At 39.2% G+C, this 13,520-nt stretch overlaps 1 protein-coding gene across 3 annotated transcripts in view; it reads right to left on the reverse strand.

The window, feature by feature from the left end:
- Positions 1-9,717: 9,717 nt before the first annotated feature.
- QTMAN (queuosine-tRNA mannosyltransferase) overlaps positions 9,718-13,520 on the reverse strand; it is a 426,509-nt gene continuing 422,706 nt past the window's right edge. For all 3 annotated transcript variants that reach the window (XR_013359345.1, XR_013359342.1, XR_013359341.1), the window contains one exon: positions 9,718-11,964. The gene's annotated coding sequence lies outside the window, so the exon portion shown is untranslated. The remainder of the gene's footprint in view (positions 11,965-13,520) is intronic.

The following is a 13,520-nucleotide window of genomic DNA, read 5'->3' on the forward strand; positions in this document are numbered from 1 at the left end:
TAACTTAATGAAAAACTTAAAAGATAGTTCTGATCGATCAACATATGTTAAAGGTGCTTATTACACCAGGGATTTATATGACTGGATTATAGATGCATGTGGAGTTTCAGGTTGAGGCAGATACATTTTATCCCCATGCAAGTCAGGATATTGCTTTTATGGCTTATGGATTGTAGAAATTCAGCTGCCTTAACGCTGCTATTTCTATAAGGGATTTCTTCAATCATTTTATATCCTAAAAATGAGAGCTTCTCCTTTTATAAGATTTCTAAAGTTTATGCCTGATTCTTTTCTTTCTTATTAATAGTACAGAGAGAAAGAAACAACAACAACAATAAACTGCCAAGGAGGCATCTCACCCACTAGAGAGAAGTTAAGTGTTGAAAAGCATTCAATGACTCAATAAAAAGTATCACTAACTATTCCCCACAGGAAATGCAGGCAAATCGGAAAGGCCTGTGGAGTCAGGCGTGCCCACGGAGACATCCTACAGTCCTGAAGAGCTGGGGAACTGAGGGAAAGATTTTTTTTGTTTGTTTGTTTCATTACACATATGTAGCCATTTCAATATTTTCCTAAAATTTAAATAAGAATCCTGATGTACTTTCACAATCTTTAATTTACAGCAATATCTACAGCGATCTGTATTGTAGAAGAGGGAAGATTGAGGGATTTCAGGAAGTTGTTTGGGGTCTTCTGGATCACTAGTGCTGCAGTAGAGAAGGGAGAGAGATTTCGACTCCTAAGGAGCAGGATATCCTTGACAGCAGCCTGAGCTAATAAGGAGGGCTAGCTCTGTTACAGGCACCAGACTGCATCCTTGCCTTCCTTGGACTGAAAATTTCTAAGTAATAGAGCATGGAAAAGAGGGCGAGGAAATCTACGTACTAAAATAGTAACTAGCATTCATCTTTGATATGGAACTCTGAATATTTTTTGTTTCTTTCTGTATTCTTATATTATCCTCACACTATAAAAATGAGCAGGTTATGAATGATGCCATAAAAAAAAAAGTATACAAGAAGCAACCAAGACATCCTCCAGTCAGTGAACAGTTAAACTGTGGTATATCCAGGCAGTGGAATATTATTCAGCACTAAAAAGAAGCAAGCCATTAAAAGACATGAAGGAAGTTTCAGTTATATTACTAAGTGAAAGAAGCCAATATGAAAAGGCTACATAATGTAGGATTCCAACTATATGACATATAGCTGGGAAAGGTGAAAATACAGACAATGGTGAAAAATCAGTGGTTGCCAGGGATTAAGAGAAGGGCGGATGAATAAGAGCACAGAGCACGTGTAAAGCAATGAAACTACATGATACTACATATGTATGACACCACAATCATGGATAGATGTCATTACATACTTGTCCAAACCCATTGAATGTACAGCACCAAGAGTGAACCCTTAGGTAGACTATGGACGTTGGGCGATTATGACGTGTCAATGTAGGTTCATTCGTCGTAACTAACGTACTCCCCTGGTGTACACCTGGGATGGTGATCACGGGGGATGTTGTCCATGTGTGGATGGAAGGGGTATTTGGGAACTCCCTGGACTTTCCTTTCAATTTTACTGAGAACCTAAACCTACTCTAAAAATAAAAGTCTTTAAATATGGGGAAAAAGGCAACTAAAAGTCAGAATAAGAATGACAAAATAGTATGGGCTTAAAGAAATTAGTAAGGGTTGTCATGTTCTGTCTCTTGTATCCAGTAACTAAACAGACACCAAGTTGTCATCCTCTGCAATACTGTAAAAAAGAAAAGGTCAACTAAATGTGGTTAAATAACTCAAGAGGGTGAAAAAGGTAAATGCTCAAAGTAGTCAACCACAGGGCCTTCGATGTATTTTCAGGAAAGTTTAGGATTATAAAAGTAAGTATCATTTAAGCCATATTCGGAAGAATTACACAAATGCACCCAAAACACCCTCCAGATTAAGTTTCACAAATGAAGTCATTGACCTGCACTGAGCTGAACACCACACGAGGTGACCCTTTTTCTAAAGTAATGAATATTCTTCAAACGGCAAGGGAACACAGGCTGCTGTTTGATGCCGATGACATTGAAAATTTAGGAGAACAGAGAGCCCATCATTTTTCATTTGTATGCAAATTTGTCTGTTCCAGAAATTAACCCCTGGACCCCACGTCAGTTTTCATCTCTAGGAATTTTCTTTGCCAGCACCACACGGTGTAGTCTTGTCGCTATCCTGAGGTCACCCGGCTTCCCTGGTTTAAAAACAACCACCATCCCCAAAGTCACAATGGTGCTTTGTTTACCCTCATTACTGGTGGATAAAGAGCAATAGAAGGAAAGGCCTGTTGTAAAATGCACATCTCTAATGGCCCGCCCCGGTGCCAGCAGCATTGAAATGCAAACTGCGTACTACTTTGGCCCAACAGCTCTGGGTTGACCACTGCTCCCGATCTTAAGGTGAACCCAGGACAATGGACCAATCCTATTACCCTCCTTTTCAGTCAGATCTTCAACTGTTAAAAAGTTCCTTTGTTATTTCCCACCTTAGACAAATGTCACCATCTACATGTGAAGGGGAGAGAGGTGATTGAGGTTTTTAATTGATGTGGATTTAATTATGCTAATTTAGACAGCTGTAAAGCATTTCAGGATAGCTGAAGAATAGGAGGGACAAATACAGGTGCCCTTCGCTGTAGGGGCTTAATTTTTAACCTAGGTAGTTTGAAAAGAGAAGGGCAGTTCAAAAGCGTGGGCAATTTAAGATTTGTGGAGGGAGGGAGGTCCTCCTCCGAAATACTTAGCAGGCTCAAGGAGCATCTCAGAGCCGAAAGAAACACTCATTCTCCATTGAAAACTCCAGGCTTGTCTCTAATTAGAATAGACCATTTTAAATGATGGGTTCATCAAGAGATGATTTCAGATAACACTAAACTAGAATTTAGGGATTAAAAATGACCTTGAGTCCCATCTCTGGAAATAACCACCCAATGAAAATGGGGATAAAAATTAGCAAGAATTTTTTAGATTTTTCTTTTCTTTTCTTTTCTTTTTTCTTTCTTTCTTTCTTTTCTTTCTTTCTTTCTTTCTTTCTTTCTTTCTTTCTTTCTTTCTTTCTTCTTTCTTTCTTTTTATTTCTTCTTTCTTTCTTTTTAAAGGAAGGGACTTTTGAGTTTTTGAGCTTTAAGGACAAGATGAATTGACCTCACCATGTCTCTGACATGTGTTCCATTCCACTACTGGCAACATGGAGATGTGATATATAGCATCATCAGTGGGACTAGAGCATTCACTTCATCTTGAAATTGTTTTATAATACCGTTTTGGTATTTTGGGGGGCGGGGAGTAGGGGTTGGTGAGTAATGCAGGAAATCCTATTTAAGTTGTTTTGCATTTTAAACAAGAATGACATGGAATCCTATGCACTGTGTAGATGCTGAAGAAACCCTAACTGCTCTCGAAGGATGCTTGATTTTAAAGAGCAACATTGGACAGTCCAGTATATATTTAGCCGGAATGGAGAAGAAGGAGTTGAAGATCTTTATGACTTTTTTTGCAGCTTACTGGAGTGGGGAGGTCTCAAAACACTTCAGCTCTTCTGTTCCCATTCACCTCTGGGCTTTCTTCTGGCTCAAACTGTCATCCCTGCAGACACTGAGGGGCTCCTCCTAGGAGGCCTATTACATTTCTAGGGGACAAAGAGCTTATAAAGGAATCATCTTCCTTTCTCCCAGGCATTTCCTTCTCAACTCTGTGAAGCTTCTCTTCTGTGCATTTTCCTTTGTCCTATACTAATCAGAGATGTAATTAACTAGCAAAGAAAAGAAGCAGGGGCATCTGTCCTGTGTTCCACACAGAGGGTGGAGAGTGACCTTTCCAACCCTTCCCCAGTTTTTGGTGAAAACACACAGATTTGGGCTTGAATTTTGACTCTGGGTTTTACTCATCATTCAGATCTTGAATGGGTTATTTAATGTAACTGATTTAATAGAGTTACCAAATGAAATAACATAACCATAGTTCACACTGGTGGTGCTACGTGAGATATAAAAAGTGCCTAACACCAAGAGCCATCAATGATGTGTGTTCTTTTCCTCTTCTTATCACCCCAATACTTTACACTGTCTCTTTCCCAACACCCCTACTTTCTTGCTCTTTTCATTTATCCAGTCAGAACTTATCATTTCCATCTTATTTTACCCACTCCTGCAAATTTACTTTTATCTTTTTTATTTCCTTTCCTTCTTCTGCCAATTTATTACATATTTATTTTTCTTTTTGTGATTTCTCACAAATCCTTTCAGTATCTTCTTCTCATCTTTCCCCACTTTGGGAAGTATAACAAGAGTGGAGAAGGGAGAAGGAAGTTGTTACAATGGGGATCTCAAAGGAATGGAGGGGAAAAAAAGATGCATAAGAATTCTATGGATGGAATTTTGATATTACTGTGCCTAAAGGAATTCAAAATAGTGTGTGACTGATGTAAATCCAAACAAATTATTTTGTTCTATCTCTATGCTATAAGCATAATTGAAAATATGGAAACCAGTTATGTAAAAACAGTATGAAAAAGTTCCAACTCAAATTAGTTGAGGATTTGATTATAGCAGTCATATGATTCTGTTCTTAAAATGGCATAGAAATGGCAAGAATAGTTAGAATGGTAGCAGTCTTTTGACAGTGTTTTGATAAAATGCATTAATAAAAATAATAATGGAAATCTTGTTTCTAGCAATACAGCAAGCTGAAGTAACACAAACAGGTTTTTCTCTGCTAACTTGTGGGAATCCTGGATACAACATAACAAAAAATATAACACACAGTTAAGTTGAAAGAAAAAAATAAAATTGCCTCAGACATAAAGAAGAAATTTGTGGTTAAAGAGGTAAGCACAGATCTGACACCACAGTAACTGTGGAAGATACTGGTTTAGGTAAACAACAAGGATCTGTATGCTTCTACTTGTTACAAAGGAAGAAATAAATTTTCAGCAAATATTAGACCCCCAAAGATGAGCCTATGCAAGTGTGCATTCATACTGAGTTATTTGAAAATCTCAAAGAAACAATATAATGAGAAAGAAAGAAAGAAAGAAAGAAAGAAAGAAAGAAAGAAAGAAAGAAAGAAAGAACAAGTGAACCTGACAAAAGCAAATCCCAGACCTAGGTGTAGGGACACTGACATAGCTTGGGACACTCAAGAGTCTTAAATCAAAGAAAAGCCCACCATACCAAAATGACAAGCTAAACAAGGAAACAAATCTGTGTAGGGAGAATCAGGAGGCACAACAGAAAGATTAGTATCCTTGATACTTTAATGTAATAAAATAATCTACAAGAATCTATAAAACAGTATGTTTAGAATGATAAAATTGATTAAAGAAGGAATAGCTAGGGGCACCTGGGTGGCTTGGGGGTTGAGCATCTGCGTTTGGCTCAGGTGGTGATACCCGGGTCCCAGGATCGAGTCCCCACATCAGGCTCCCCGCAGTGAGCCTGCTTCTTCCTCTGCCTCTGTCTCTGCCTCTCTCTCTCTCTCTCTCTCTGTGTCTTTCATGAGTAAATAAAATCCTTAAAAAAAAAAAAAAGGAAGAAGAAGGAATAGTTATAAAAATGCAAGAACAAAATATAATTTTTTAAAAAAGGAAAAGCAAATTTGAAAAATAACCCCAAAAATCAAGAAATTGAGAAATATGTTCATTAAAATGAAAATCCTCAGTGACTGAGCTATCCAGTAGCTAAAGGGCTATTGCCTTAACTGGAAACAGTATCTTCAATTACTATAAAAGAAAGGAGACCAAATACAATTTTTTTTTAATGCTAAGAGACATGAAGGAAAGAATGACATGGTCAAATATATCTAATCAGAATTATAGAAGGATGAAATAATTAGAAATAAATCCATATCTAGGTGCAACATAGTAGAATAAATAATACTAAACTTAAAAACACATAAAATATTAAAAGCAACTAGAAAGAAAACTCAGATTATCTAAAGACTAATAATTAGGTTGAAGCACACTTTTCATCAATAAAAATAGAACCAGCAGGAAATGTAATACCATACCCCAAAGTGTGATAGGGAGAAACAACTGACAATTTATTTATTTATTTACTTACTTATTTATTTATTTATTTTAAGATTTATTTATTCATGAGAGACACACAGAGAGAGGCAGAGACAGGCAGAAGGAGAAGCAGACTTCTCACAGGGAGCCCAAGTGGGACTTGATCCCTGGATCCCAGGATCACGCCGAGCCCAAGGCAGACACTCAACCACTGAGCCACCCAGGCGTCCCAATAACTGACAATTTAAAATTTTATACCCAAATCAACTATAATTAAAGATGAAGCATATGATAAAGAGATTTTTGAATGAAAATTGATAGAGTTGACCATGCTCAGATTCCTCACTGAAAGAACTACTAAAGGATGTAATTCACCAACAAGAACATTGAACCAGAATAAAGGAGGGATATGGACCATAGTAATCAAATAATTTAGTAAATATGTGGGTAAATCTAAATAAAAACTGCAGTAAAAATATAATGACAGTTTAGGAGATGAAACAAAGGGGAAGTGAAATAATATATTGATAGCAGAAGAGCGTAGTGGTTGGAAATTAAAACAAATATGTCAAGCTTGCTTGCTTAAAAAAAATCAAAGAATAAAAATAGAAAGTGTGACTCCCATTTAATAACCAAAAAAAGGGGAAATGTAATTAATGTAAATAGGAATAGAAAAACTACAAAGTGAAACATGATAAATAGAAATCATAAATGCAATTTAAAATCTTAGGAAGTCCAAATATTTCATCAATCATACTAAAGGTGTATGGAATCAAGACTAACACTGAAACTTCATTAGCCTATATCATGTTTCTATAAGCAGTTGTAAGAAAGTCTGGAAAATAATAATTTGGGGAATTCCACTTGGAGAAGAAAAGATTTACAATGTGGAGAACTAACATGCAGTCACAATTACTGATTTCACTTAGGACAACCTACGTAACAAAAAAGGCAGACAAATGAGAAACAGTGGTATGGTCCACAGGAAATTCATTGGACCAAACCAAAAAATTTGTGTTTTTGTTCTAGATCTATCACTACTTTTGTGATAGTTGATTTCTCCTTTCTAGTTCTCAATTTCATCATGGATAAAATGAAGGATTTAGAGTGTTAATTTTTCCTTCATCATATAAAAAGTGCATGATACTTTGAGGTAATAAGAGAAGTGAGGGCAAGAGGCAGTTTAGGGTGTCCTTTCTCATACCCTCGGAAATCCACTCCCACAAACCTACACAACTGGATGTCACACATTTTAGTATGCCTACTAATCAGAAAAAGGTTTTCAAAGGAGTGCCACAGAGGCAGGCACCATCAATTGACTCTCCAATAGCCATCCTTTCCCTTTTTCTTTCAAAAAAGAATACCAATTTTGATCAGATTAGCATATGCCCATGTCAATACTTTTCTGATACCCTTTGCTAAAAACCAAATTTAACTGAGTAAAATTCAAAAGTCTTATTGGCTTTATTCAATGATTCATGAACCAGACAACATCCCAATTAGAAAGAAGCTCTCATGAGCTATACAAAATGGCAAACACTTATGGGCAGGAGGAGGCAGGATTAAAGCAAAGAGTCGATTATTTCAGATAAGGCTGCCTTTCCATGGTGAATGGAAGGGGTCTTTCGGCAGATTACCTCACTGGTGCTGATCATATCATTCCAGAAAGACCGGTTAAAAGTCATATTCCGGGGAGAGGCTACAACTACAATCAGGTTTCATAGTTAAGTCTTGGTTTCCTATGCCAGGCTTAGCACAAGAGACTCTCTTAGGTCCATTGTCTCTCTTTTTTTAAACATCTTCGTGCTAGGAAAGCCTCTTTGATACACATCTACCCAAAGAGACAAAGTTGGAAGGCCAATATGGATTTCTGGGAAAGCTTTGGCTTTCTTGGTGTGTAGACACGTGGTGGCCATCTTGCAGCCATAAAGCAACATCTCTGAGGAAAGAAGCAAGAGAACTGTATTAAAATCTGTCCTGACTCCTAACTCTGGGAAACGAACTAGGGGTGGTGGAAGGGGAGGTGGGCGGGGGGTGGGGGTGACTGGGTGACAGGCACTGAGGGGGGCACTTGATGGGATGAGCACTGGGTGTTATTCTATATGTTGGCAAATTGAACACTAATAAAAAATAAATTTATAAAAAAATAAATAAATAAAAAATAAAATTAAATTAAATTAAAATTAAAATAATAAAATAAAATAAAATAAAATAAAATAAAATAAAATAAAATAAAATAAAATAAAATAAAATCTGTCCTGATATTATTGAAAGATTGATCCAAGGCCAGCAGCTAGCTACCTTCCTCCAGACATTTTGTTAAGGAAGATAATGAAACCTCTCTTGTTTAAACCAAGTTTTCAGCTTTCTGTAACTTCCAGCTGAACACATTAACTGACGACGAACGATCTACTAAGGTTTGATTGTGTGTGTGCAGAGCCATTAGTGATGAGTCATAGAACTACACAAACTCAAATTCAAATTCAGAAAAGTAGAGTCAAATGTTGAATCCCATCTGTACTTTGCACAATGGAAGATATTTTAAATTTGTCACTGAAAACTAAAACAAATAGATAAATATATCGACTCATATTTATAGATACTGATTGTACAAACCTGTAACTAAATCTTCACTACACGAATACTCTTCAAGGTTACCTGACTCATCTGAAGCAGATGTAGTAAGGTCGGCAAAACATCTGATGTTTGAATCTTCAAAAATCTGAGAAACACTTTAGTAAGTGGGCAGGGCAAATAAAAAGTGTCGAATATGCAATTTCCTCTGGTTTGGCGCACTTTGACTTTTAGCGTCCTTGCTTTCTAGTGAGTCAAGAGCAGCTCCAGAATTCAGGCATTAAAAACCCATGTCACTGAGATTCAGTCTGCTGTTGAGTCGTCTGAATATTGTGCTCCCTATGGACTATAATAGATTTGCACAGCATTCATGGTCAATACACATACGTTACTAGAGTTTTGATACATTTAGTTGGAATGCCTTAAAAATAGAGGTTCAACTAGTATTCTCACCGAGGCTCATTGAGGACATGTCCCTGTGTTTCTGATTTTTCTTGGATTAATCAATATTTATTCAAAGATACACTTAAGGTGACTGCTTTCACAATTTCTTCTGTCTTTAAAGGATTTCATTTCTGTGTTTGACAGAGAGAGAGAGAGAGGAGCACAAGCAGGGGGAGCAGCAGGCAGAGGGAGAAGCAGGCTCCCCACTGAGCAGGGAGCCTGATGCAGGGCTCCACCCCAGGACCCCGGGATCATGACCTGAGCCTAGGGCAGGTGCTTAGCCGACTGAGCCACCCAGGCACTTCTCACAATTTCTTCAAGGTCTTCAGCATAGATCGAAAAATTACTGTCCCACAGTTTGTGGATGTTTTAAAATGTGGTTTGTTGGACTAAAACAGAGGTGGAGAAGAGGCAAGTCTCATTCTAAAGCTTTGAGCCTGGAGAGGGAAAATTTTACTAATAGCAAAATAACACTGAGGGGCTATTTATAAATGGGTTTCCTTTTATGCAGAGTTTCAATCGGCGCAGGGGTTGGGGACAGGAGCCTAGGTGCTTTCCTCTTTATTTTTTTTAAAGTCAGAAACCTGTTATTTGTTAGGGGACAGAATCAGAAAGCCATGTGATATAAAGGAAGAGAGCACGAACTAAGATTTGGTTTCAAATTCATTCAAATAGCTTTATTCAGTACATGGTCATTGAGTCATTACTACCACGTGGTAAATACTTCCCTCGGGCCCAGAGATAAGATGGGGGAACAGAATAGCTGCAGTTCTTGTTCTCATGTGACTTACAGTCTAGTAGAGAAAACTCAAAGAAAAGCTTGCGCACAGATGCATAATTACATGTACTGTAAAAAAAAGTGCTGGGAACTTGAAGAGCTATCAGTGGCCCAGATTCAGCCTGGGGGGGAGACAAAAGTGAGTCCCTAAAGAGAACATTCAAGCTGCAATTTTAAAGATAAAAAACCTAAGGCAGGGGCAGATGTCCACACCGAGGGTAGAGCGTGCACAGCAGTCCTGCGGTGAAGACACGTTCAGTCCATCCTCGCAAGTAATGAGCGACTGTGTCTGGATATCCTCGGTCGAGAAGAGAGAGAATCATCTGTTGCTTTCTGAGTAACCATTGGCAAGCTACTTGGCCTCCTTACATCCCAGGGTCCGACTCTGCAGGATATTGTGGCCATTAAATGCTATAAATTAAATTATATCGAGATAATTAAATATTGTGAAAATAAAGGATAACTAAGCGACCGTTTCCTGTACCTACGAGGGCCTGGCATCTAATAGATGCTGAATAAAACGAAGTTCCCCTTCCCTTCCTCAAGCTGAAATTATACTAAGCCATTCTACTGCAGTAGCTTCAGATATAATGAAACTTTTCGTATGATTGACTGTCTGATATTCCATGTGCCAACTGAAAGCCATCTCATGTTTATTTATTTAAGGTATTCTTAGTCTTGTCACTCATTCCTCAGATCAACTAGTTCGTTTCCATTCTTATGGGCTCCGATTAGATTGAACACAACGCCTTTTCTCCTCAGAGCTCACTGGCATCGTGAACCTACTCCCCTGGTGTATTAGGGTTCTCCAGAGAAATAGACCAAGGGGATGTGAATGTGCGTAGAGCGCGAGAGAAGGATTTATTTTAAGGAATTGGCTCTGTAGACTGTGGGGGCTAGCAAGTTTGCAAGCGACAGAGCAGGCAGCAGGCTGGGGACCCAGGAGAAAGTTGATGCTGCATCTTGAGCATGAAACCAGTCTGGAGGCTGAGTTCCTTCTTTGTAGGGGGGCCTCAATCTTTCTTCTCAAAGCTTTCAGCTGATTGGATGAGGGCTACCCACCCTGTGGACAGTAATCTGCTTTTCACAAAGTCCACTGATTTCAGTGTTGATCAAGTACGTCTAAGAAATGTCTTCACAGCAACATATAGACTGGTGTTTGACAAAGACGCTGGGTACCATAACCTAGCCAAGATGACTCATGAAACCAACCATGGCCCCTGGCCAGGCTGATCCAATGTGAGATGAGTGCTTTACCCAAAGGCTGCTGCCCCCTGTCAGGGGCTGCTGGGTCTCTGAAGTGGCCTGAGGACACAGAGTGTGGATATGAATGCATGCCAGCTGACCTCTGAGTTGGTGTCAGGGGCCTGTGGATTCAAGACATCAGGGAAGGCCAGGGCGAGAGAGAAGTTCAGACACAGAAGGGCATCCACACAGGAAGCAGGAAGTGAGCAGAGACCATGTGGCCAAGGAAAGCTTGATTGCTTAGAAGTCAGCAGGGGACGAAGGAGGCCAGAGAGTACCAGGGCAAAGCAGGAGATGCGCCATCAGGCACAGAGAGGGGCATGAGGCTGGCAGCGCTCAGCAGCAGTTGTTGAGGAGTCAAAAAGTAACTGGAGCTCCAGAGGTACATTCTTGCCAAGTGATATTTTGGTTTCCACCCAAGTCCCAAAGGTACAGCTATGGTTATGCCTGAACAATGCTCCGGAACCCCCGGTCCACCAACTTCTTCCGCATTGTCATACGTTGTCTTAGTCTGTTTGGAGGGCTGTAGCAAAATACCACAGATGGGGTAACTTCTGAACAGCAGATACTGATTTCTCTCAGTTCAGGAGGCTGATCTCTGGTTTATAGAAAGCCGTCATCTCCTTGTGTTCTCACACGGCAGCAGGGCTGAGGGAGCTCGGTGGGGTCTATTGTAGGAGGACACTAATCCCATTCATCATGGCTCCACTCTTATGACCAAGTCATCACATAGGGCATTGGGATTTCAACACATGCTTTCAACATATGCACAAAATAAACATTCAGATCACAGCGTTTTCTGGCTGCAGACCTTGGCTTGCCTCCCAATCCACCTTGGGTAATGATTTTGAAATCTGAGCCCCAGCTTTCATATCTGTAAAATGGAAATAATAATGTTACAGTCCTCGTGAAAATTAAATGAGATCATCAGTGTATCAAAAGCTGTTAACATTGTACTTGGTCAGTAGTAGGTGTTTAATAAATGTTACCCATTATCATAAACTGTATCCATCTCCTCCATTGGAACCACGTTGGAAAGTTAATCTCGGCCACTAAGAAAATGCCTCTTCTTTATGCATGTGTCTAATGAGATAATTTTTAAAATTCTGTAGATGCTAGCATATTTCTATTATATTTAATTTGTGTTTGTTCTGTTCCTTCTGTATCTGCCACCAAAAGTTAAGATCTTATAATGTCCTTCATACTCCCCAGAATGTCTCACAATTCCCAGGGACTATTATAAAAGTTAGCAAACATTTATTGAGAACATGCTATGCTCAGGGTCTCATACCAGATGCTCTTCACTACAGTGGATTAATGTGTCTACCAATACAGAAAATTTTCATGAACTGCATACAAAGTCTCACCACCAAAGTGAGAACATAATAATATAAACCTGGAGAACATGCAACTGGGTGACTGGGGGTAATTTCGAAGACAATCTCAAGATCCAGTGAGTCGTGATCAGTTGTTGGTTAACATATATGCAATATCTGCTCTATGCAAGCAGGACACTCCTTAGCTTTAAAAGTGTTATAAGATGACCCGACATAAAGATATATTCTCTGTTTAGTCATTTTTCTTTGAAGAGGTGATCTATGATTATAAATTTTCATTAGATACTAGCAGCATTCTTGACACTAAGCAGACACGGCGAGTTGCTAATCACAGCAAGGGTCACTTATTTTCTGTTTTGGGTCACTTATTTTCTCTATTGAAGGAAAGAAACATGACAGCTCTCTGTTCGTAATGCCAAATTCAAAAATCCATTTTCTTTTTTTAAAATCCGAGTATCATGTTCCTTCTAACCATATTTCCCCTTTAAACCTGGTTATTCACTCTTGTCTCCATAGTTTGCAAGACCCTCCTTGGTAAACAAGACACACTACCTGCAGGAATCGAAGGTTGAAGGAAAACTGAACCCCATGCCAGGTTGTAGGGGCAGAGGCGTAGATTGTGTTGTCAGAGTCGCTGCATGCATTGTCCGTGGGCCCTCCTTCTGTAGAGCCCGAACAGCCAAACAGTGTATCTTCCCATGAATATATTATCAGTACTAACTTGACAATCTTGCTGTTGACAGTATTGATCGTACTTCACGTCACTCCCCCTCCTGTGGTCCAAAACCAGATCCAACACCCCTGAGCCCACACTGGGGATACAGCAGCTGAAGGGCCAACTGCCAAAGGATCTGGAACAGAGTCTTTCCAGCCTCGGCACCTGACTTCCTGGCTGCCTCTCGTTCAGGTCTCATTGGTTGATGTGACAGCTGTGGTTTTGACAATGAGCTTGGTGTTGGGTCAAGTTTTTGTTTGGCTGACTTACTGCCTCGTGTGCCATTTTCCTTGACTCACCCTTGATTACAGGGAATGTTCTTTATTACCTTTTAAAATCATATGATATCCATAAGCAAAGCTTTGGATTAGAGTTTTT

Source organism: Canis aureus, chromosome 20 (genome assembly GCF_053574225.1).
Source record: "Canis aureus isolate CA01 chromosome 20, VMU_Caureus_v.1.0, whole genome shotgun sequence".
Lineage (NCBI taxonomy): Eukaryota > Metazoa > Chordata > Mammalia > Carnivora > Canidae > Canis > Canis aureus.